Source organism: Sciurus vulgaris (genome assembly GCF_902686455.1).
Source record: "Sciurus vulgaris genome assembly, chromosome: 4".
Lineage (NCBI taxonomy): Eukaryota > Metazoa > Chordata > Mammalia > Rodentia > Sciuridae > Sciurus > Sciurus vulgaris.
This window is the reverse complement of record NC_136464.1, coordinates 40468412-40492929: the sequence shown is the minus strand read 5'-3', so window position 1 is coordinate 40492929 and position 24518 is coordinate 40468412. Positions and strand designations below refer to the sequence as shown.

Genomic DNA, 24518 nt, shown 5'->3' with positions numbered 1-24518 from the left:
AATTGTATAAAACAAAAAAAGAAAGTAATTATATTAATGACTAAAATGGCAGTAAATTATGTATGTTGAAACTTCACCAGTGACAGAGACAGTACAAAGGACTTTATATGCTCATTTAATCCTCATAGCAACCTGTGAGGTCAGTGATCTTTTCCCCATTTTTTAATTTGAGGAGACTGGAGATTTGAGAGTATAAATAGTCTGCTCAAAGTAATCTACTTAGTAACAGTGAAGATAGAATTTGAAACTAGACAGTGTTACTTTACAATCTGAGTCTTTAAGGATGACATTCCCTCCCATTTGTACTATTATTTGCTTAATATATTTTATTTAAATTGATTTTTTCTTTAAATTTCTCGACTTAAATATATTTAGCCCCATTTGTGAAATGACAGGTTTGATAATTTGCCTCTATTTTCCCAAATATGCACTAAAACATATGCTCAAGTATGACATAAGAAAGTTTCATCTTTCATGACACACTTTTTGTAGCATTGGCCCTACCCTAGACTGCTCTGCAAGATGGTATCTGTGAATATCCTGCCAACCAGAATGTCCTATGCTAGCCAAGATGGCTCTCTCCATTCCACAGACTACTGGTCTTACGAGTAATGAGTTAGCAGTCTAAAATGTGTCCTAAAGGGCAGTGGGCTCTGGTTTGTCAGCATGGAGGACAAACATGACTATCATCATCACGATTAGGAACAGGGAAGCAGTTGTGTAGCCAGGCTACTCTCTCAGATCTGGGTTATCAGGGCTCTGTGGGTTGTGGTTTTATATCCAAGACAAATATAAAATAAATGATATTGTGGCTTTTCTTGTCCTTGGTCCTCTGCTACTTAATCTTTTTACTTGGAAGGTAGAATTCAGTTTTATCTGAATCTCTTGATCAAATGATACCAAATCGAACCCAAATCTCAAATTATATCTAAAGGGCAAGTTTTCTGAGATCAAACCTATACCTAATATAAATATTCATGGAGCATTAAAGTAAATTCTTAGGAGATTAAAATTGTTTATGCAGTGTCTAAAGTCCTTAACCCAAAATCCTGTCTAGACAAGTTTTATTACTATTTGGTCACCACACTTGATCCTGTCATCTTTTCCTTCTTGGAAGCACAGCTGCTTTGATTAAAGCCTGCTCCCCCATGATTGTTCCTGGGGTGGGTGAACACTGCAGGCAACATTCTGGAAGGGGATGGCCTAACAAAGGAGAGGCAGTGTTCTCTCACTCTCTCCTTAATAAGTTGTTATTATTTCAATCAGGAAATTTCCAGATTGTTTAAAGTGCCTCAGATTAAAAGATTAGACAATAGCTTGGAGTGCAAATGTGGTTTTGTTGAAGAAAACACAGTGGTTGAAGAAAATTTTCATCAAATAGGATAGGAATAAAGAAAATCACACTGATCGTTGCTCAGCTTTAGAACTCAAGCAAGTCTCCAGAGAAGAGTCCGAGCAGCTCAGAGTTCCTACCATATCTCAACAGATTCCTTGGGAAGACTCAAAAGATGTCCCAAGGAAACTCCGGCCTCAGTCCCAAGGAAACTCCGGCCTCTGTCCCCAGCTCCATCTCACTGAAATAGACTCTGATTTGGAGGTTACCATGTTGTATTGCTGCTGTTTTTCCATCTATTTTTCTACCTGTGACAACTTGTCAGTAAGAATCATATCCTATTTACTTTTATAACCCAGTTCCTAAAACAGTGTTCCATAAAAACATGACTATCTGGATGCAGGAAAGTAAACCAGGAGCTTCTGAGAAGGTCTGGAGTCCTCTTGCCAGTTTTATGTCTTGTTATATTTAAACATCTTTATTCAATGATATTGTGAGATGAGACTGAGGAAGCAGAAATGAATAAAGTTATTTGTCTGATGGAAAAAACTGAAACACAAAGATGTTCTATTTGACTACTCAAAGATGGTAGATAGAAGATTCAAGAATCAACTTCCAAGCTTGATACAAAGTTGAATCCTAATTATGACATAAACTTAGTAAATTTAGGAGGCCAAATAGATCATATTTTGATAATCAATGGATCATAGGTGTTGTAGATGTAATAAACTTGGTTCAAAAAGAATAATCAGTTCTTCCATTTTAGAAGAAATAATAAGGAATAGTTTTGTTTGTTTGCCTCCAACAGTAAGATGCCTAAAGTTTCAATAATTAGAATTATTGCATAAAGATCATCTGAAGGAAAGGTTCTCTTTACCTTTCCTTAAGACAAAATGAATACTTCCTCTTATTAACAAAGACTGGTCAATCTGATTACCATACCCCATTGCTAACATTCGTTAGCCATCAAATACAGGCTAGGTATCAAAGAAAAGGACTAGAAAGTGCAGCTTTGTCTAGGGCAATAATTATCAACCTATACAGATAATCAGCTGAAGGACTTTAATAATATAGACATTCAGGCCACCAGCCAGAGCTCTGTTAGTTCTTTGGAACTGGAAGCCCAGGCAACTATAGTTCTGAAAGCTCCTTGGGTGACGAGAACGTGTAGCTAAGTTGAAAACCACTTTGTTAATGGACCTTAGCATTAGTTTAGTGGGTTACAAAATGCATGATAAAGGTATATTTTTTTCTAAAACTTATTATACTCTGTTGCTATATGAAATATATTTATAGTGGCCCTAAATGTTAAATAAAAACAGATTTGGGTGGATGTAACTGTTATCAAGAGTCCTAGCTGAGAGGCAACATGGAAAACTAATAGATGGGGAAGTCTTTTTATTTGTTTCCCTGTTTCACTGAGGACTGGGTTTGTGGATCAGTCATACTTCAGAAAATCAGACTTGCAAAGCTAAAGGAGCTTAGCTTTTTTAGTAAATTATCTTCATTTCATGGATTGACAATTTTCCCCAAGACAAAAGATCTGTGTCAAATTGGTAGTATAGGGAGAAGTCTGGGTTTCAATGGAAAGCCAAACATGATCTCTAAAACTCTATTCTGGGATGTTGATTGTAATTACATGAAATGTAGTTTGCAACCCTGAAAATTATGAAAAACTGAAAGAAATAAATTTCTGTCTACAGATTTGCCAAGTCTGTCTTGTCCAGTAGAAGTTCAATTGACCTTTTGGCCAAACTTGGAAGAAGTTAGTGTGGATGGATTATGCACATTCATTTCAGCATTCCTTTATTTAATTAAAATGTGTACTTTGGTGCCTTCTCCATGGAAACATTTATAACATCTATGCAATTCTAACACTGAGTTAAGTAAGATATTTAACATATCCTCATTTTTCATCTTCCTAAGTCATAACTTATCCTTTTCTTGAAAATGAACTGTTAAGAGTGATAACTCTCTCTTTAGAACATGGCAGATCTTTTTACTTTGTGGACTCTTCTTTCTGTTGGCCACATTGTCACCGCTTCCTGACCCCAAACTGCCCTGCTTACCATAGTCCAGCCACAAACAGGATCTGAGCTCACCATGGATGTTGGACCTGGACCTAACCCAAGAAGTCATGCCCATGACTAAGGTTAAGTAATACCATAGCTTGTCTGTGGTTTCATGTAAATCAAATTATATAGAAACCAGCAAACTGCTGAATTTACTAACTCATCTACTATTTTTTCCTAATGGACTTAACTTTCAGTATACTTTCCTAGTCATGTGCCTTACCATTTCCTTTACAGGGAATTTTCTTTTCTAGTACCATAATGGACAAGATACACTGAAAAACTTCCCTCTATAAAATACCTAGAAATTACAGGGGAAAAAAATAAAACAAACATCCTTTTAAATACACACCTAAGCTTAAAAGAAAGTAGGACTTCTTACATGCAGAATAATGAATCTAAACATACACAGTACACCCGTCACAAAAATGAACTCAAAATGGATCATAGACCTAAATGTAAAATGCAAAACTATGAAACTCTTAGAAGATAATAGAAGAAAAATCTGAATGACCCGGGTCCTGGGGATACCAATTTAAATACAATACCTAAGGCAGAATCTATGAAAGAAATAATATAGAAGCTGGATTTCTTTAAAATTAAATATGCTTTGCAGAAGACAGTCAAGAGGATGAGAAGACAAGTCACAGGCTGGGAGAAAATATTATGAAAAAACATATCTGATAAAGAACTGTTATTCAAAACCTACAAAGAACTCTTAAAACTGAACAAGAAGAAGACAAACGAGTGGTTACCAAGGGGGAGGGAGGGAGAAATGAATATGCAGAGTACATTGATTGTTAAGGCAGGGGAACTACTGAATGATACCATAATGGTTGATAGTGTAATGACACATTTCTTCAAACCCAAAGAACAACACCAAAGTGAGCTATCTCCAATGTGAACTGTGTACTTGGGTAATAATTATGTGTCAGTGCAGGTTCATCAATTGTGAAAAAAAATGTATTACTTGGTGCAAGATGTCTAGATATCAAGTACTGGGTGTTGGGTGTGAGATACTGATAGTGTGGTGGTAGCTGTGGGACAGCAGCAGAGGCATGGCATACTTAGGAACCTTCTGCCCAATTATCAGTGAATGAAAACTGCTCTTAAAACGTCTGTTTATTTAAAAAACGTATAAAAATTAAATCAATGCTGTATATAATCTTCCCACAGGAAAGCACCTAGACAAATATAAAAGGCAAATACTCTGAAATACTGAAAGAACAAAATTCTAATTTTACACAAAATACTGCATAGTGTGGAAAATGAAGTATCACTCCACAGCTCTCTTTATGAGTAGTACAATCTTGGAAACCAAGCTTCAAAGAATAAAGCCTGTCTACTTAACCCTCCCACCCTGTGTTCAGCCTGAACAAAAACCACACTTGCAGTCTTTGAATATAACAGTTCTATTGATTTTCCTTCATTATCATAACGATTTCCCCCCCAGGAGTAGACTTCCAAGACAGATGGTCTTCTGATTCTTCATTATAGAAATTTCCTGAAAGATCCAGCAGTAAACTTTGACAGTCCATTTATGCACTATAATTGTTTGAATCTTTCCATCAGTTTTGAACTGCTATATCTTTGTGCTTACACAATCCCAATCAGCCCCGCTGACTGAAAGATCTTCCTTACATCAAACTTTCAGTTCAATAAAGTTTGACTTACCTTTGTCTCTTCAGACTGCTAAAACTTAGCAGAAGTGGTATTCTCTTACTGTTATAAGCAATTGTCTCATCAACAGGTTATCTTGGAAATGATTGTGGGTCCAGGTTTTGACCTTTCAAAAAGCATTTTAAAAAGGAAAATTATAGGTCAATCTTACTTATGAAGATAGATGCAAAAATCCTAAACAAAACCTTATGTAACTAGTTATAGATGCTCCTTGATTTAGGATGCATTATATCCTGACAAACTCATGGTAAATAAAAAATATTTAATATGAAAAACGTTAATTCTCTCCAAATTCATGGAGGAATCTAAGCAATTCCAATTTTTTTCTTTAGGAATGATTAGAAATTGTCCATGTAATGTGAAGAACAGACATACTAGGAGTTGTCAAAATACTCCTTATAGGAGATCCTAATCTATAAAAGATGCAGGGTGCGCTCACTTCTTGGGATTCTAGAACATCAGTCATGGCCCCCTTCTCCCTCCCAGGAGAAGTCTGTATTATTACCTTTAAATAAAACCTGCTTAATATGCTTGCAAAAAAAATACTCCTTAGAAACAAATAATAAGGAAGAAGGATGGTCATTACTAGATATTGAATTATGATAGTTTTAATGATTAAGGCAGGATATTGTTGGCATGAGAAAAAATAAAATATCAATGAAACAGAAGAGATAAGCTAGAAATAAATTTTTATATACCTGTGTGCATATTATATACATTTGACATATGATGTATGTGGTAGCGCAAATCAGTAAGGATGGATTTTTTAAGTATTCTGGGAAAATAGTTAACATAGTTTTACAAAATAAAATTGGATTTCTATCTCAAACAAAATCCGAATAGGCTTTTTTGTAGAAACTGACAAGCTGATTCTAAAATTTATATGCTAATTCAAGACACCTCAAAGAGTCACAACTATTTAGAAAAAGTAGGGAAAAAGTGGGAATTTGTAACGATTGAATGAACAGTGTGGTATTGTCAGAATGGACAAATAAGGTCAATGCAACGGAACTGAAAGCCTAGAAATAGACTCACACATAAGTACAGGCAGTTAAATTTAGAAAAACTGGGAGATGGGAAATGGACAAAGTGTAGTCTTTTCAACAAATGATACTGGAAACATCCGGTATCCACATGGAACACAATGAATTTCTACCCTTCATACCATGCAATTAATTAACAAAATAGGTTCAAAACTTGCCTTTAAATTTTTTAATTATAAAGCTTTTAGAATAAAAATAGAACATTTTGGCAGTCTGCGTTAAGATTTATTAGACAGAATCTAATCTCCATAAACCACAAAAGAAAAAGTTGATAAAACTGTCTTCATTGAAATATATAACTGCTAGTTTATGGAAGAACTGGTTTTTATTTTGTTTTGGTACTGGTGATTGAACCCAGGTGTGCTTTACCACTGAGCTACATCCCCAGCCCTTTTTATTTTTTATTTTGAGATGGGGACTTGCTATATTGCCAAGACTGACCCTCAAACTTGAGATTCTCCTGCCTCAGCCTCCCACATAATGTATACCTAAATAGATGAATGGAAAAAATAGAAAGTTTAAAATTGCACCCATTCATATATGGTCTGTTGCTCTTTGGCAAAAGTATATTTCATCAAAAAAATGGTCATATAACAATGATAAAGATGAACCAAGATATTGGGCAATGATAGGTGAAACTGGAGTGACAAGATTAAAAGCATCCTTTATGAAGAATGAATTGTCTAGGAAAAGAATACAGACATTCATTTTCTTGACTTTCTAAAGTGATATATGTATTTTTAAAATTCTTGACTTTCTAAAGTGATATATATATATATTTTTAAAATGTTGACTTTGATCACCAAATGGAATACAATAGAAATAAAATGCAGACTGCAAGTCACAAAAGAAAGTAAAAGAAAAATAATTTTTAAAACTTATTCAAAAGAATTCAGCAATTTTTTGAAAAATAAAACAGAAAGAAACAGATTAAATAGCACAAAATAAGACTGTAGAAATAAATACAAATATCAATAAATCTCAGAATATGTGAACCTCAGCTGCCCAGGAAAAGGCAGACAGTTTCAGGTTGGGGTGCCCACTGTATGCCAAGGACTGAGTAGGGCACAGTGGGCAGATGGAGCTGACAGTAAGGCAAGAGGTCAGGCAAAAGATTACTTGCCTACTCAATCTTCAATACTGGGAGGTATGTCTGCAGGCAAAGGTCAACCCAGGGTGTTGCAGGACACTGGCAAAAGGGACATGATCTTCCCTGTGAAGTCATGTCTTGGTGAGTATGCACTGCATTGAGTTACCCAGGTTATTAAGAAGCAGGGGAAGGGCTTTCTTGGCAGAAGGAACAGATTGACACAAACGGTGAAAGGAAACAGCCTGATGATTTTAGGGATAATAAGTAATTCCATCATTGTTATGATGCTACTGGTTTGGGAAGTTAAGTTTTGGTGAATGATGAACTGATCAACTCTTTTACATCTCCATGACAGGGATTCAGTTCATTTTCTCTCAGTTCATTTCATTTCATTCTCCATAGTGAAAGTCTTACAGTTTCAGAGGTTTCAGTCCATGACCAGTTGATCCTGTTGCTTCTGGAACTGTGGTGAGGCAGACCATCGTGATGGGCAGTTCATAGTGGAGCAAAGATGCCTGCCTCATGGTGGCCAGGAAACAACAAGAGAAAGAGGAGGGACTGGGGTTCCAAAATCCCCTTCAAGGATATGCCCTCAGGATATGCCTTTCTTCCCTCTTCCCCTAGGCCACACCTCCTAAAAGTTCTACCACCTCCTAGGTGTTCCACACACTGGTGACCAGGCCTTTTAACACATGGGCCTTTGGGGAACACTCTGGATCCAAACTAGAAAACAGCCAGAGTTTAAGTCCAACTGCATCCGACTCCCACATTTGAGTGTTCTCCCTTGCACCACCTAGATGATACAAAGAACAGGTTTTCAAGTTGGATAACAATAAAGTCAGTGGTCTATTTTTCCATTTAAGCTCTAGATGTGGGAAGAATTTCAATATGTCATTCTACAGAGGCAAAGACCATAAAGAATCTAAAGAATAATTGGGTTGAACCAGCTCTTCATTAGGAATAGAAAAACCTATGTTGCCCAGATACTATGAAATGGCTCAACAGGAGGATGGTGGTGTTTCAGATGAACCATTAAGCACACGCTCTGTGCTCCAAACTCACCTTTGCTTACTTTACTAAGGGTTCTTTTTGCAAGAGATCAGACAAAATGGTTGTTTTCCTTCTTCCACTGCTTCTTTGGATTTCCCTTTCACTTTGGTTATCTAATTTGTGGCCCCACAAAGATCATGGGAAAACACATGGCATAATAGAAAGAACTTGGGCTTTTTATCAAACCAACAAGCAGCTCGGTACCATCAATACTGTTTTCTATCATTACTCACTGGGTGGTCACCAGCAGCATTTCCATTACTGGAAGCCTATTAGAAAAGTAGGTTTTTAAATTCCAGCCCAGAGATACTGGATCAAAGTCGGCATTTTAACAAGATCTTAGGTGATTTATGTGCACACTTACCTTTGAGAATTTTTGGTCTAGATGTCAACACGCCACTCCTTCGCGTCCTTGTTTGCAAAATGGGAATAATAAGCAGGGCATTTTAGAGAGTGATAATAAATGCAAAAAGCCTATTATAGAACCGGATTCATAGTAGGTATTTAATAGACAAGATTTATTACAACTTTATGGTCGTCATTATTATCCCAATTCTCTGTAGATGCTATTCCATTATTTGGGAACCTCATCACTTTTTCCTGCTCCACTGAAATTTTTTTACTAACATATAAATATGTTTGGGATTATTTTTCACCATCAGAATAATAAATAAAGAGCACAGCGCTGGGACTCAGAGCAACCACTCGGGCTCCGAGGCTGCCCAGGGGAGGAGTGGTGAGGAGAGCTGTGTGGACTCAGAGCACCGGGGCCTGCCCTGAGGAGGAGGAGGAGGAGCGCGGCCGCTTGGATTCAGAGTGACTGCACCAGAGCTACAGGCAGTTGCCAGAGGAGAAGCTGCGCGGCGAGCTGTTTGGACTCAGAGCGACTGCTTCTGAACCCCGGGGCCTGCCCTGAGGACGAGGAGGAGGAAGAGGAGCGCGGCCGCTTGGATTCGGAGTGGCTATACCAGAGCTACAGGCAGTTGCCAGAGGAGGGGCTACGTGGCGAGCTGTTTGGACTCAGACCACTTCTGAACACCGGGGCCTGCCTGGAGGAGTAGTAGGAGGAGGAGGAGCGCGGCGGGGCATTTGGACTCGCAGTGACTGCATTAGAGCTCCAGGTGGCTGCTCAGAGGAGAAGGCGAGTGGTGAGTTGTTTCGACTTAGAGCAACCGCTCCTGAACACAGAGGGGCTGCCTGGAGGAGAAGCGCGGTGGGTCGCTTGGTCTCGAGTGTCCGCACCAGAGCTCCGGGCGGTTGCCCAGAGGACACGTGCAGCGGGTCACGTGGATTCAGAGCCACTCAGAGCGACCGCTCCGGAACACCCGGGGGGTTACCTGGAGGAGGAGGAGGAACAGGGAGGGTTATTTCGACTCGGAGTGATTGATTGCCCCAGGCTACGGGTGGTCGGTGGGAGGAGGAGGCACACAGTGAGTTGCTCGGACTCCTAGTGACCGCACCGGAATACTGGGCGGCTGTCTGGAGGAAGAGGCGTGTGGTGGGTCTCTGGGACTCAGAGCGATTGTACGGGGCCCCAGGTGGCTGCTCAGAGGAGGGGCCGCATACCCAGGCAATTAGGTGCAGAGCAGGGTCCCAGGATCTAGGAGGCTTCTTGATGGAAGAGCCGCACAGAGACAGGCTTAGGGCGGAGCGAAGGTTCCAGGCCTGTGGGCAGATTCTCTGAGGAGGGGCAGCCTAAGGAGATTCATCTGCGAAGGGTAAGGCTCCCAGGCCCAGGAGGTAGGGCCGGGCCCCTGGGAACTTTGCAGAGGAAGGCAGCCCAGCCCAGGCGGTAGCTGTAAATTGAGGGGAACCTCTAGGAGGGAACTGACCAGCGAGACCTCCCCACCGGGTAGGTCTTCCCTGCCAGGTGAGGTTTCCCCACAAAGACAGTAAAACCAGAGACACAGGCCCAAACAGGCCTTGCCTCAGCCCGCAGCCTAGTTCCCCTTTGGATGACCATTGGTCAACAAGTGGAGGCACCTCTGCCCACTAGCACGGAATACACCCCACCTGAAGGCCACCACTCCTAGAGAGGCAGATTCCTTGTGGAGCACCGCATTATCAACTTCCTCCAAGACTTCAGCCTACTGAAGTGTAAGAGGGGATATATATAGAAATCTTCAGGGACATTGTAAGTCAATAAAGGAAATCTGCAATATCTCAGTGGTCCACTGATACCTGAACAATATGAGAAAACAAGGAAAGAAAATGCTGCAAACAAATCAAGATGTTACATCAATAAACCCCAATGACAGCATGGCAGAAGAAATGACAGAAAAGGAGTTCAGATTGTACATAATTAAAATGATCAGGGAAGCAAACGATGAGATGAAAGAGCAAATGCAGGCGTTGAATGATCACACCAATCAACAGTTAAAAGAGCAAATACAGGAAGCAAAAGATCATTTCAATAAAGAGTTAGAGATATTGAAAAAAAACCAAACAGAAATCCTTGACATGAAGGAAACAATAAACCAAATTAAGAACTCCATAGAAAGCATATCCAGTAGGATAGAACACCTGGAAGACAGAACCTCAGACATTGAAGACAAAATATTTAACCTTGAAAACAAAGTTGAACAGAGAAGATGGTAAGAAATCATGAACACAATCTACAAGAACTATGGGATATCATGAAAAGGCCAAATTTAAGAATTATTGGGATTGAGGAAGGCTTAGAGAAACAAAACAAAGGAATGAACAATCTATTCAATGAAATAATATCTGAAAATTTCCCAATTCTGAAGAATGAAATGGAAAATCAAGTTCAAGAGGCTTATAGGACTCCAAATACACAAAATTACAACAGACCCACACCAAGGCACATTATAATGAAAATGCCTAACTTAGAAAATAAAGACAGAATTTTAAAGGCTGTGAGAGAAAAGAACCAAATTACATTCAGGGGGAAACCAATACGGATATCTGCAGATTTTTCAATCCAGACCCTAGAAGCTAGAAGGGCCTGGAACAACATTTTTCAAGCCCTGAAAGAAAATGGATGCCAACCAAGAATCTTATACCCAGCAAAACTTACCTTTAAATTTGACGATGAAATAAATCCTTCCATGATAAACAAAAGCTAAAAGAATTTACAAAAAGAAAGCCAGCATTACAGAACATTCTCAGCAAAATATTCCATAAGGAAGAGATGAAAAACAAAGAATCAAATCAGCAAAGGGAGGAATTATCCTAAAGGAATTGTCAAATAAAGGAGGAAACAAGTTGTGTCAAACAAATAAATAAATAAAATTTTAAAAATGAACCCAATGACCGGGAAACCAAATCATATCTCAATAATAACCCTGAATGTTAATGGCCTGAATTCATCAATCAAAAGACATAGACTGGCAGATTGGATTAAAAAGAAAGATCCAACAATATGTTGCCTGCAAGAGACTCACCTCATAGAAAAAGATACCCATAGACTAAAGGTGAAAGGATGGGGAAAAACATATCATGCACATGGACTCAGCAAAAAAGCTGGAGTATCCATCCTCATTTCCGATAATGTGGACTTCAAGCCAAAGTTAGTCAGAAGGGATAAAGAAGGTCATTTCATACTGCTTAAGGGAAGCATAAATCAGCAAGATATAACAATCATAAACATCTATGCCCCAAACAGTGGCTCATCCATGTATGTCAAACAAATCCTTCTCAATTTCAGAAACCAAATAGACCATAACACAATAATACTAGGTGATTTTAACACGCCTCTCTCACCACTGGACAGATCTTCCAGACAAAAATTGAACAAAGAAACCATAGATCTCAATAACACAATCAATAATTTAGACTTAACAGACATTTATAGAATATACCATCCAACCAAGAGTGAATACACTTTCTTCTCAGCAGCACATGGATCCTTCTCCAAAATAGACCATATATTATGCCACAAAGCTAATGTTAGCAAATATAAGAAGATAGAGACACTACCATGTATTCTATCAGATCATAATGGATTGAAGTTAGAAATAAAGGAAAGAGTAAAACACAGAAACTATTCCAACATCTGGAGATTAAACGATATGCTATTATATGATGAGTGGATAACAGAAGATATTAGGAAGGAAATTAAAAAATTCCTAGAGGTAAATGAGAACAAAGAAACATCATATCAAAATCTTTGGGACACTATGAAAGCAGTACTTAGAAGAAAATTTATTTCATGGAGCGCATTTAATAAAAGAAGTAAACTCAACAAATAAACGACCTAACACTACAGCTCAAAGCCCTAGAAAAAGAACAGACCAGCACCAAAAGTAGTACAAGACAAGAAATAAACTCAGAGCTGAAATCAATGAAATTGAAACAAAAGAAACAATACAAAAAATTGACAATATAAATAGTTGGTTCTTCGAAAAAATAAACAAAATTGATAAACCTTTAGCCACACTAACAAAGAGAAGACGAGAGAAAACCCAAATCACTAAAATTCGGAATGAACAAGGAAATATCACAACAGACATGAGTGAAATACAAAACATAATTAGAAGCTACTTTGAAAATCTATACTCCAACAAAACAGAAAACCTCGAAGACATCAACAGGTTTCTAGAGACATATGAATTGCCTAAATTGAACGAGGAGGACATACACAATTTAAATACACCAATTTCAAGTACTGAAATAGAAGAAGTCATCAAAAGCCTACCAACAAAGAAAAGTCCGGGACCAGATGGGTTCTCAGCCGAGTTCTACAAAACCTTTAAAGAAGAGCTCATTCCAATACTTCTCAAAGTATTCCATAAAATAGAAGAGGAGAGAACCCTCCCAAACTCATTCTATGAAGCCAATATCACCCTGATACCTAAACCAGACAGAGACTCCTTAAGGAAAGAACATTTCAGACCAATATCCTTAATGAACATCGACGCAAAAATTCTCAACAAAATTTTAGCAAATCGCATACAAAAACATATTAAAAAGATAGTGCACCATGATCAAGTGGGTTTCATCCCAGGGATGCAAGGTTGGTTCAACATCAGGAAATCAATAAATGTCATTCACCATATCAATAAAGTCAAGAATCACATGATTATTTCAATAGATGCAGAAAAAGCATTTGATAAAATACAGCACCCCTTCATGCTCAAAACTCTAGAAAAAATAGGGATAGTGGGAACATTCCTTAACATTGTAAAGGCCATTTATGCTAAGCCCATGGCTAATATCATTCTAAATGGTGAAAAACTGAAAGCATTCCCCCTAAAAACTGGAACAAGGCAGGGATGCCCTCTTTCACCACTTCTATTCAACATCGTTCTTGAGACTCTGGCCAGAGCAATTAGACAAACCAAAGAAATTAAAGGGATACGAATTGGAAAAGAAGAACTCAAACTATCCCTGTTCACTGATGACATGATTATATATTTAGAGGAACCTGGAAATTCCACCAGAAAACTCTTAGAACTCATAAGTGAATTCAGTAAAGTAGCAGGTTACAAGATCAATGCTCATAAATCCAATGCATTTTTATACATAAGTGATGAATCTTCAGAAAGAGAAATTAGGAAAACTATCCCATTCACAATAGCCTCGAAAAAAATAAAATACTTGGAAATCAATCTCACAAAAGAGGTGAAAAACCTCTACAATGAGAACTATACAACACTAAAGAAAGAAATTAAAGAACACCTTAGAAGATGGAAAGATCTTCCATGTTCTCGGATAGGAAGAATTAATATTGTCAAAATGGCCATACTACCTAAAGTGCTATACAAATTCAATGCAATTCCAATTAAAATCCCAACGACGTACCTTATAGAAATAGAGCAAGCAATTATGAAATTCATCTGGAAGAATAAGAAACCCAGAATAGCTAAAGCAATCCTTAGCAGGAAGAGTGAAACAGGGGGTATTGCAATACCAGATCTTCAACTCTACTACAAAGCAATAGTAACAAAAACAGTATGGTATTGGTACCAAAATAGAAAGGTAGATCAATGGTACAGAATAGAGGACACGGACACAAACCCAAATAAATACAATTTTCTCATACTAGACAAAGGGGCCAAAAATATGCAATGGAGAAAAGATAGCCTCTTCAACAAATGGTGCTGGGAGAATTGGAAATCCATATGCAACAGAATGAAACTAAACCCATATCTCTCACTATGCACGAAACTAAACTCAAAATGGATTAAGGACCTCGGAATCAGACCAGAGACCCTGCAGATTATAGAAGAAAAAGTAGGTCCAGATCTTCAACATATCGGCTTAGGACCAGACTTCCTTAACAGGACTCCCATAGCACAAGAAATAAAAGCAAGAATCAATAACTGGGATAGATTCAAACTAAATGCTTTCTCTCAGCAAAGGAAACTATCAGCAATGCGAAGAAAGAGCCTACAGAGTGGGAGAATATCTTTGCCAATCATACTTCAGATAGAACACTAATCTCCAGAATCTTTTATAAAGAACTCAAAAAACTCTACTCCAAGAATTCAAATAATCCAGTCAACAAATGGGCTAAGGAAATGAACAGACACTTCACAGAAGAAGATCTACAAGCAATCAACAAACATATGGAAAAATGTTCAACATCTCTAGTAATAAGAGAAATGCAAATCAAAACCACCCTAAGATTCCATCTCACCCCAATTAGAATGGCGATTATCAAGAATACGAACAACAACAGGTGTTGGCGAGGATGTGGGGAGAAAGGTACACTCATACATTGCTGGTGGGACTGCAAATTAGTGCAGCCACTCTGGAAAGCAGTGTTGAGATTCCTTAGAAAACTTGGAATGGACCCACCATTTGACCCAGCTATCCCACTCCTTGGCCTATACCCAAAGGACTTAAAATCAGCATACTACAGAGATACAGCCACATCAATGTTCATAGCTGCTCAATTCACAATAGTCAGACTGTGGAACCAACCTAGATGCCCTTCAATTGATGAGTGGACAAAGAAACTGTGGTATATATATATATACAATGGAATATTACTCGGCCATAAAGAATGATAAAATGATGGCATTTGCAGGCAAATGGATGAAATTGGAGAATATCATGCTAAGTGAGATAAGCCAATCTCAAAAAGCCAAAGGAAGAATGATATCGCTAATAAGTGGATGATGACACATAATGGGGGGAGGGAAGGGTTAGTGTTAGGGTTAGAGTTAGGGTTAGGGAGGGGGGCAAGTATGGAGGAAGGAGGACTGTATAGAGGGAAAAGAGGGGTGGGAGGGGTGGGGGGAAAGGAAATAATAACAGAATGAATCAAACAACATTACTCTATGTAAATTTATGATTATACAAATGGTACACCTTGACTCCATGTACAAATAGAGAAACAACAGGTATCCCATTTGTTTACAATAAAAAAATAATAATAATAAGAAATAAAAAGAATCCTTCTCCTGAACCTACTTCATCTCCATTATAGCCACATTTCTTCTCCTTTCCTTTAAAGCAAAGCATCCTGAAAGAGGTGTCTGGGCACAGTGATGTTTCTTTCTTTCACCACTCCAAGCAGAGTTTTTGTCCTTGAAAGTTCACCAAAACAACTTTTCTGAAAGACACCAGTGATCACCATGTTGTTAAATTGAGGGTTCATGTCTCAGCGTCCATGGTAGCATTGTTCTGCCTTGAAATGTATTTTCATTTCCAGGATACCACACTCACCTGGTTGTCCTCTTATGTTTCTTGCTATTTCCTCTCATCTCTTTTACTAGAAGGTTCTCTTTCATACACTTAAATTATGACATGCTCTAGGGTACAGGATTTGGACAGAGATTTTTTTTTTTCTGTCTACAATCACTCCCTGTTGGCCTCATAAATCTATTGGTTTTAATAGTATCTTCTATTAGTTACTGCTTTCTAAATCATATCTGTAGCCTGGATCTTTCTTCTAAACAACTTGCTTACATATACAACCACCTACTTGCCATCCTTAGCAATCTGCATAGTTCACTCCCTGACTTCCTTAACCTCTTTATTCAAAAAGTCACTTTTCAGGTAGATGCCCTGGGCATCTGAAAATTCCTCTACTTCTTCTCTGAACAAAAATTTCACATCTTCCTCTTCTATTTTCTGTTTTCTTCTTAGCACTTTATTAGTAGTATATTAGTACTACATTAGTAGTATCTAATATATATTTTAACGTAATTGTAAGATTCAATTAGTCAAGGATTTCTATGTTCTTTGTTCCCTACTGTATCCTGTGTGCCTACAATAATGCATGGGATATAGTTGTTCAATAATCGCTCAATAAATGTAGGATCCCATTTTATAGTGGAAAGACCCCAGGTTTAGGGTGATCATTCCCAAGGCCACAGAGATATCAGTTGCAAAATGTGAACTGAACACTAGTTAGATTGATGACAAATCTCTTACTCATATTTGATATTATATACTGCCTGTATTTGAAAGAGTTTTGCATGGTCACTTTCACTCTTAAGCTTTCATTTTTTTGCAAATGATATGTTTTGGGGAACCTAGCACTATCCTGTTGAACAAGACTGTATTCTTTACCAAGACAGAGTAACAATTGCACCGTCAAATGACTGGGAAGTGTCAGAATGACAGCTTGCCTGAGGCAAATAGTTTCCAAAGAGTCTGTTTCAGAGAAGTTGAGTCAGAGCAGAAAGGGAAATGCGTAATGCTTCCACTCCATTCCTTCCTGTCAGCCCCTCTTCCCTCTGCCTTCACATGCAGTTTTGGGGATTCTTCCCACAGAGGGAGCATAGGAAGTGGAGCCTGTCTCATTGTATAGCTGCTCTAAAAATACAGTCTGGTTTAGCACATCAGGAAACACTTCTTTTCTCTGACTGGAGCCTTAGAGATAAATGTCTTGCCTGTTCCTGCTACTGCAGCTGCAGCAGCGGAATTCATGGAATGTGAGTGTACCTTGTACAAAAGTATACTCCTAGCCTGCCATCTTCCAGAGGTGCTGTATGGAATTCTCTGAGTTTCATTTTCCTTCTTTCTAAAATGGGAACAATAACACTATTTTGGAGGGTTGCTGCAGGTATTAAAGATAGCACAGACAGAGAACTCAGGGCAAAGCTTACCAACTATTTTGAGAGTCAACTTGTTTCTGACTTTAATAAAACCAGTTTTTATTGGTAGGATTTGTGGCTGCTTATTCCCTCTAATTGTAAAGCAGATGGATTGGGTCCCTGGGGGAAAAGCACAGACCAGGCTTTCAGAGTCCTAATATGTGTCACGTCACCATGGAAGTGCTTGGCACATACTGTCTTCAGTTCTCATGATGTCTCTGCAGGGTGAGTGGAAATAGTTCCATCTCAAAGAGAAGAAAATCCGGGTTCAGAGATTGCAAAGAACTAACTCTGGCTCCATTATTTTGCATCAGAGCAGCACTCTAGTACCCCACAGACCCAAATAATACCCTCACCTCTCGACCCTTCCCAACTTTTGCCCTGCACAATTTGCCTCCAATCAACTCTCCCTGCCTTGAAAATATGTCACCACACACCCATTAATTATTTTCCGAAAGCATTTCACACCCATTTTTTTCTCTCATCCTTGACATTCAGCCATCTTTTCCAGCTTACCTCATGCCACATCCATTATGTATTCTTTGCTTTTCTCTGAGGGGGTTCTTTATTATTCCCAAGTACATTGGACTAGGTCAGCCTTGTCCTTATAGTTCTAGAAAAGGAATCAGTTGCTTTTTAGCTGAATTTGGTCTGATTCAAATTTGTCTGAGTCAGCTGTCTTTCTCATATTCATGCTCCTCCCTGTATAGAGGACGGGAACATACGTTCTAGAAAACTGGCAAAATGAATATCTAAATCTTTATCCCAGTGTTCCACTCCTTAGGAGTTTATCCTAAGAACAATTACAGAGATGAACACAAAATGTGTAATGCAGTGGTTTATAAATTTTTTAAGCTGCATACAATGTAAATATCCAACCAAAAAAAATTTTGTTTTAAAAATTATAAAACAAATTATGATACATCCATGTAATAGAAGCTACTTGTATTTAATCATGATTTTTGAAATATTTAATACCATGAAAATGTTATCATAATACGGGAAGTGGAAAAATGTTGTGTAAAAACATGTGGATGCCTTATAATTTCTATTCTGCTGAGAGAAAGAAATGTACATGTGTGTATAGGTATGTATATGTATTTTAGTCAGTTTTTTTTTTTTTGCTGCTGTGACTAAAGGACCCAACCAGAACTATTGTAGAGGAGGAAAAGTTTATGAGCGGGCTCACAGTTTCAGTGGTTTTAGTTCATAGAAGACTGGCTCCATTGGTCTGCGCTTGAGGTAAGGCTGAACATCATGGCAGAAGAGCACAGCAGAGGGAAGCAAGCTCACAGTGATCAGGAAGCCGAGAAAGAGTTTCTACTCTCCAGATACAAATATATATACCCCTAAGTCATTCCCCAAATTCCCACCTCCCTTAGCCACACCCAACCACTTCAGTTACCATTCAGTTAATCTCTATTGGGGGATTAATTCTCTGATTGGGTCAAGACTCTTATAACCCAATCATTTCTCCTCTGAACCTTCTTTCATTGTCTCACACGTGAGCTTTTGGGGGACACCTCATATCCAAATGATAACAATATGTTTATTAAAATTATTGAAATTATGTATACCTAATATGAATATTGGTTATCTTTTAGTGCAGGAATTCTAAGTTATTTTAATTTTCTTTAGTTTCAAAATAAGTAGCAAGCATTTCCTGTGATTTGAATGGGTCCCCCAAAAGTTCATATATTGAAAACTTGATTTCCAAATTCATATGTTAATGGTATTTGGAGGTGAAACCTTTGGAAAGTAATTAGGACGAGTGAGGTAATGAGGATGTGGCTCCAATGATAGCATTGGTAGCTTTAGAAGAGGACAGAGAGACCTGAGCTAGCACGCTTGAGCTCTCACCACATGACCCTTTACCATGTCATGGTGTGGGGAAAGTCCTGCCCAGATGCCAAACGGATGCTGTCATCATGCTCTTAGGGTTCTCAGGCTTCAGGATATTGAGAAATTTATTTTCTTTATTAATTACCTAGTCTCAGGTATTCAGTTATAGCAATGGAAAAAAGGTGGCATATATTTATTTTATAAGCAGGAAAAACCCTTAAAAGTTCCTATTCATTCTTTAAACCCAAATACACAATCTTCCTTGAAAGCCTTCTCTGATTCTCTGGTCTGAATAAATCCTCTTCCCCTGAATTCCCGGAATAGTCTCCTCTTATTTTTATCTCATAGTACAGTATGTTATTTATATGTCTTCCTTCACAACTGGACTACATGGGTCTGAGTACAAGGTCCAGGTATTACTCACCTGCCACAAGGTTCATCCACTTCAGGTGACCCTCCTCAGAGGGACTTAATGGAACATTTACAGAATACCAGGCTAAGGAGGGAGACTGATGCATCTTTATAGTTCGTAACTGACTTGTTTATGCCTGGGACTCATTTGGAACAGAAATGAGCTTGTGCAAGAAATCATTTGAAATCTGATGCTTAGAACTGCAATGTCTGGCTTTTGATTCTTCCTATGTCCTTCATTCTATTCCCAGGGGACCATGAGTTGACAAGTTCTCCACAAGCTTGAGTCCATGATGCTGCCACACCACTGCCTCTGTACTAATCCCTCCAGTACCCCAGCCTTCATCCTGAAACTGGAAGGCCCTTGACACATGATTCAGGGTGGGAATCTTTTCAGATCTTAGCACATTTCACAAGAGCTTCTTACGCCACTTGTTTGAAGTTGTTTCTTTAATAATGCTCTGATTTTCAAGATGTCTTGGAAAGGTAAGTTTTAACAGTTACATTTCTAGCAATCCTTTAAATCGCTTACTTCATTTTAATGAAGTTTCCCTTCTCCTATGGTGTACCTTGTCCTAAAACTTGATTCCTACTTAGTCCTGCTCTTCTAAACCCTGACCTTGAAAGTCTTATGGATTTTTACGTACTGCAACCATGAATTTAACTGTGGGTGTTCATCCATATACTTGAATTCTATTCTTACATTTCTTGCAGGACAAAAAATACAAGAAGAGAAGAATTTGTGACAGGACACCCCAGGAAGAAAAGGGTCAGCAATCACAATATGCCTTGATTTTGCATCTTCTGAATTTTTGTCTCAATCCTCTGTTCTAATTCCTCCAACTTTTCCTAGCACCTCACGTGATGTGAAACAGTAGGTAAGAATGTGGATTTGGCACCATGCCTGGATGAAAATCCATCCTTCCCAACTAGGTGAAAGGGATCTTGGGAAAATCACTTAACTGAATCTCAGTGATCTCATCTAGAGAATGGGAAGATTAATGCCTACCTAGTAGTGAGGTGATGGATGGAAAACCTTAATAGAGGTCCTTTCATTTAGTACGCTTACACCAAATGTGTATTGGGCAGAATCATTTCTCAAAATTTTCTTTATATATTGCTTATTGATGCCACAGGCTATTTGGAAGGAAGAGCCTCCCCCCTCACATGGCCCCTGACCTTATGTGCTTTCGTCAACCTCTGAGTATTTGCTCTTACTTCCAAGAAAAACAAACTGCATTTGTTCACATATGCTGGTAAGAATGATTGATATGTATATATGTCTCTGATAAACATTTCTACAAGTTATTGATTAATAAATTCTCTTTAATCGTCAAAAGAAAATCTTCTAAATTCTGAAGTGTCCATGATTAGAAAAAATACAAAATGGTCATTGATGATAGAAAAGTTTGGAGCAGATCAATAATTTAAGAGGTGCAGAATTTGGTGGCTGAGATTCGGTAAGTGTAAGAGAATGGTCAGCTGTAAGGGTGTCATGCCAGGAAGAACTTCCTAATAGTCAAATAGCTGAGGAGGCATTCCAAACTGAAAGAACCCCCAAAGCCACACCAAAACATACTGAACCCAGATAGGGCTAGTGAGTGTGTTAGTTTTTTGTGATTATGACAAAATACAAAGGGAATCAACTTAGAGGGGGAAAGATTTAGTTTGGTTCACAGTTTCGGAGTTTTGGCCGATGGTTGTCTGGCTCCATTGCTGTGGTCCTGTGGTGAGACAGAGCATCATGGCAGGCAGGCAGAGGCAAAGCAGAGCAGCTCACTTCCTGGCAGGCAAAGAGAGAGACAGAGAGAAAGAAGGGGTAGGAAAGAGAGGAAGGATTTGGGGACAAGATATACTCTTCCAGCCAGATGTGGTGGTGTTTGCCTATGATCCCTGTAGCAACTTGTTTCACATACAGGATTAATTATAATTGCAAAGCAGAGAACTTACTCAACGAATCAACCACACCTTTTTCTTTTTTTGTACGTGATGACAAAATGTGGAGGGAAAAAAATCTATGAGGCAATGCCATGATTTTAAACACCCTATTGCCGGTGTGGGTCCCCAGTTGAACACCACAGTCATTCTCTCCCCATCATACCCTGGACACCACTACAGCTGTATATGTATACAGCTGGCTTGCTGGGTCCATGGGTTCTGCATCTGTAGGATCAAAAATGTTCAGTAAAAAATTCTGGAAAATTAAAAACCTCAAAACTGGAATTTTCCATGGGCTGAATATTATGCTGTGATGTGTGGGCAATATAGTTTTAGGTATTCAAAGTAATCTAGAGATAATTTAAAGTATTCCAGAGAGTATATTATGTGCAAATATAATGTCCTTTTATATAAGGGACTTGAGCATCTGCAGGTTTTGGAATCTTCAGAGGTCCTGAAACCAATTCCATACTGATACTGAGGGACAATTGCAATTGTTTATGTAAAGTGTTCAATAAGTAATGGTTGATCTGATCTTATTAGGAAGATCTTATTGTGGTTCCTAAAAGAGGAAAATGCCTAGAAATATTAAATAACATATCAAAGCTACACAGCAAATAAGCAGTGTGGTTGAAAAGTGACTGCAGATCTGTCTCATCTGAATGCTTGGTCATATTTCTTAAGGGATCATGCTCAAGAGCACTGTTTTCTTCACATCCAGGTCTTAAACCATGAGGTAAGTTGTGGTTCATTGCTTTTCCCTTTTGCATCCATGGTAGGAAAAAGAGAGCCCTCCAGTCCACAAAAGGCTTAGACTGAAATACTAAAGAATGTAATAAATATGTATATTTATAAACATGGTCATAAATGTTAATTTATTGCTGGGAATATAGCTCAGTGGATGGGCACTTGCCTAGTGTGCATGAGGACGTGAGTTAAATCCCTAGCACCTCAATAAATAAGTAAAAAAGCCCATGCAGTTGTTCAGGAGGCTGAGGTAGGAGGATCACAAGTTCAAAGCCAACCTCAGCAATTTAGTGAGACCCTATCTCTAAATAAAATATAAAAAAGGCCAGGGATGTGGCTCAGTGGTTGAATGCCCCTAGGTTCAATCCCCACTGCCAAAAATAAATAAATAAATAAAAGTAAATAAGCCTAAATAAATAAATGTTCCTTTATTGATACATTATTAGATATGATATTTTTATAGATTTGTGAAAGAAAATAAAGGTAACTGGGTACATATGTAGGCTCAGCCATGCAAACATACCTACCTTGCACAAACTTTTCAAACTGACTCTAACACCATGGGCTGTCTTGAGCTCTCCTTTGGAGATGGTCAATCAAGACCAGTGAGGCTGCTTTGCCTGTACCTGTGCATTTCAGGAAATTCTAGAATAGAGGAAGTCGTGGGTTGGTGATGCTTTACTGTTAGTGTGTTAAATCTAACCTTTTTGGGACATCAGATTACATTAGCAGAATGAAAGCTTGTTGGGGGCTGTGCCATGTTGATCACATCGGCAGCGAGGAGGTTAATTGACATAAGCACACTCAGGTGATTTATCGTCCACGCACATAGTGTATGTGCATGTGTTCTCAAGCACTCCTAATCATGCCTGCTCGGAGCGTCTGGCCTAATCTTTGCGTAAGAGGCATGGCCCTGCTCTCCACCTCCTGGAGGTGATATAAGTGTAGGCGGAGCAAGACAGCGCGACAGGCACGGCAGCAGCGATTAGGGGCAGCGACGGAAGGCAGATCGCAGAGCAGAGAACTGAGACATATCACTGAAGCACCTTAGGTAGACGTACCCTTAGTTCACAGGATGCAGGACACACCAGTAAGAAGCAGTAGACCTTAAGCAAGGCGTAGCAAGTCTCTCTTCCTCTAAGCTCTAAGCAAAGCCTGTCCTTCTTTCAAAGTCTCTTTTAAGCAAAGTCTCTCTTTCTCTCTGATAAGCAAACTCTCTCCTCTCAAAGCAAGTAAACCTCATTTCCTCTATCCTCTATAAACAAACAAGCAAGAAAGCAGTGCATTAAAGAGAAAGATAGAAGTAGCTCAGTTTCCAGTCCACCACCCATAAGACCCATGCAAGTTGTTGCTGCAAGCGGTGACAAATATCCACGGATTTGGAATCGCAAAGAGCCAGCGACAATAGCTAACTGCTAAGCCAAAGGAAGAGAACAGGGAGACAAATCATTTTTCCCAGGTGAGTCAGCGTTGCTTACTCTCTGGAGCCCAACGACCTCGCTGAGACTTGGTGTTGTTCCAGAGGATACAGGACTGAGCATGCCAAGATCAGAGTTCTTCCCCAGCTTCATGTCTACTTAGCCCTCTGAATTGAATCAAGTCATTTTCCTTGTTGGATCTTGTTTCTTCAAATATAAAATGAAGGATCTTAGTTAGATCAAATGATTTAATTTCAGTTCCATTTTAAAATCATTTTTATTTTGATAGAAAAATATATAACATAAATGTCCTCTCTTACTTTTTAAGTCTAATGCCATCGGGTATTGTTAACTCCACGCACATTGTTGAAGAGTAGCCTCTAGAGCTTTGTGCTTCTTTACACCCACAGGACAGCAACTTCCCGTCTACTCCTTCCCTTCCCAAGCCCCACCATTCTCCTCTCTGTTCCTATGAATTTGATTACTTTAGAAACCTTGTATAAGTGGAATTCTGCTGTGTTTGTCTTTTTGTCACTGACATATTTACTTAGCATAAGATCCTCAAGGTTCATCAAGTTATAGCCTATATGGCAGGATTCCTTTCTTTTTAAGGCACAATAATACTTCAGTGTGTGTGTGTGTGTGTGTGTGTGTGTGTGTGTGTGTGTGTCCATCACATTTGCTTTATCTATTCATATGTTCATGGACATTCAGAAGTCTTGTACTTAGGTATCTTTTTTTGAGAAATGTCTATAAATTCTATGTCCATTTTTAAATTAGGCTTTCTTTTTTTGTTTTGATTTATAGGCTAAAATACATTCTAAACAAAAATATTGAGACATACGTGTATCTTTTAGGCTTTTAAAAGGTAGTATGTATT

At 38.6% G+C, this 24518-nt stretch overlaps 1 pseudogene across 1 annotated transcript in view; it reads left to right on the top strand.

The window, feature by feature from the left end:
* LOC306660210 (G2/mitotic-specific cyclin-B2-like) overlaps positions 1–24518 on the top strand; it is a 155453-nt pseudogene that overhangs the window by 83366 nt on the left and 47569 nt on the right. The gene's annotated exons all lie outside the window — the stretch shown is intronic.